Source organism: Babylonia areolata, chromosome 32 (assembly GCF_041734735.1).
Source record: "Babylonia areolata isolate BAREFJ2019XMU chromosome 32, ASM4173473v1, whole genome shotgun sequence".
NCBI classification, from domain to species: Eukaryota; Metazoa; Mollusca; class Gastropoda; order Neogastropoda; family Buccinidae; genus Babylonia; species Babylonia areolata.
Window position 1 is genome coordinate 9,790,138 of NC_134907.1, and position 2,500 is coordinate 9,792,637.

The window sequence follows — 2,500 nt, forward strand, 5'->3', positions numbered from 1 at the left end:
TCGCAGTCACCTGAATCAACAAAGCCTTTCTATCTTGACAGTCATGTGGTTGGTTGTACAGGTCTGCTGATGTCAGCTCTCTGTCTCTTTGTCTCTCTATCTCTCTGTCTGTGTGTGTGTGTGTGTGCTTGCGTGCGTGCGTGTGTGTGTGTGTGTGCACGCGCGCGCACGCGTGTGTGTGATTTATTTATTTATTCTCTTTTGATTAATTAAACCAGTCAAAACAAAGAATCAATCAATGATCAATTAATGTATCCTATTCTTATTTCATTACGTTTCATGTTCTTTTCCCTCGAGGCCTGACTAAGCGCGCTGAAGTTACGTACGCTGCTGGTCAGGTCATCTGCTTGTTGGTAGCAGGTGTGGCGTAGCGTGTATGGATTTGTCCGAACGCAGTGACGCTTCCTTGAGTAATTGAACTGAACCGAACTGAACTGAACTCTGTGTGTGTGTGTGTGTGTGTGTAAGTCAGTCAGTCAGTCTGTTTCTGTGTGCGTATATATAAATCTCGAACTTTCTCCCATGGGGTACAGGAATAGTGCGCATGCACTCTTGATAATTGGTGACATGACACGATCTTGGAGGGGGGGGCGTCAGTTCGACAACAATCACGTGCAGCGCACATGTCCTCTTATTTAACCTTACACGTGTCCTTTTCTTGTCGGTGCACGTGTACTCTTGGTGAGAATGATCGTGGTGGAGGAGTACTGCATGCTGACAATAAGGGTTTTTGGCCTCTCTGCACTGATTTGCCCATGACCACATGACTGAAGACCATTTTTCAGTGGCAACCTAATTAGCTGAACACCCCATCCACAAATCCACCCGGCCGTGAGGATTAGTGGTAAACGGCGGGTGGAAAGATTTGACCTCTTTGCACTTGTGGCTTGCCCCTGTACCACGACTGAAGACTATTTTGGGGACTAGACACCCTTTCCATTTATCCACCCCGGGTAAAAAAAAAAGACAAAAAAAAAGACGATAAAACAACAACAGCAACAACAACGACGACGACGACAACGGCAACGACGACAACTACAACAGCAACAGCAACAACAACAACACACACACACACACACACACACACAGAATGATAAAACTATGGCATAGTGAAAAAAAAAAAAAAGAAAAAAAAAGGAAAAAAAATCGTTTTATATATTCATCTCAGGTCTTAGCATAGATGTCTCTTTTATGCATGTTTGTTTTCCTCCCCCACCCGATCCATATACGCTACACCACATCTGCCAACGCCAATGCCTGACCAGCAGCGTAACCCAACGCGCTTAGTCAGGCCTTGAGAAAAGTTCGCATAAGAACGTCGTATCATGCCTCCGGTAAACTCGGTGGACTTCCTTCAGTTGTCATTTCAACACACTGGTTTGACGTGGTGTGTGTGTGTGTGTGTGTTTGTGTGTGTGTGTGTGTGTGTGTGTGTGTGTGTGTGTGTGTGACTTGACTTGACTTGACTTTGACTTGACTTCATTTACTGTCATAAAATCCCGAAGGATTAATAGACACAACAAAGAACAAAAGGAACAAAGAAATAAACGGTCATCTAATACGCATGCAATATGTGTGTGTGTGTGTGTGTGTGTGTGTGTGTGTGTGTGTGTGTGTGTGTGTGTGTGTAAGTAGAAAATATCACCGGTAGTTGGCAATGGCAATGGCAAATAGTTTTCTTGTGCCCTTTGGGGGCATTGAAACATTACACATAGCATGTAAGTAGTAAGAGTGATGTCAAAAGAACACAGAGAGAGAAAAAAAAAAAAAAAAAGCTCGCAAACAATACACAGTAATAATTACTTTTTCCTGCTCGCAGCGACTCCCCCCCTCCCCCCAACGGCCATACCACGTTGAAAACACCGGTTCTCATCCGATCACCGAAGTAAAAGCAACGTCGGGCCCGGTTAGTACTTGGATGGGTGACCGCCTGGGAACACCGGGTGCTGTTGGCATTCCTTTTCTCAAGGCCTGACTAAGCGCGTTGGGCTACGCCGCTGGTCAGGCATCTGCTTGGCAGATGTGGTGCAGCGTATAATTATGGATTTGTCCGAACGCAGTGACGCCTCCTTGAGCTACTGAAACTGAAACTGAAACTTTACCCTCAGCCTTTAACAACAGACACGGCATTATCTAAAGAATTGTTGTGTGGTGAATGTTTGAAAAGGAGACACACTATAATGATTTGTTTGTATTATTTAAAGAATGGTTGTGTGTGTGTGTGTGTGTGTGTGTGTGTGTCGTGTGTGCTCTCTCTCTCTCTCTCTCTCTCTCTCTCTCTCTCTCTCTCTGTGTGTGTGTGTGTGTGTGCCTGCGATTGTGTGGATTTATTTTATCTTCGGGGAAATTTGTGTTGGTAGGTGTTGTGTAATAAGAGTAGTGTTTTTCTTCCCTCTCTCTCTCATTTGATTGTGAGGTAACGCTGTGTGTGTTACATGACGTGTGTGTGTGTGTGTGTGTGTGTGTGTGTGTGTGTGTGTGTGACTGTGCTGCGTGTGTG

The 2,500-nt window shown here is 44.9% G+C and overlaps 1 non-coding gene across 1 annotated transcript; it reads left to right on the top strand.

The window, feature by feature from the left end:
• The first annotated feature begins 1,835 nt into the window (after nucleotides 1–1,835).
• Nucleotides 1,836–1,955, top strand: LOC143276743 (5S ribosomal RNA). The gene has a single exon (XR_013053615.1). It is a non-coding gene; the product is annotated as a 5S ribosomal RNA (ribosomal RNA).
• Nucleotides 1,956–2,500: the final 545 nt, after the last annotated feature.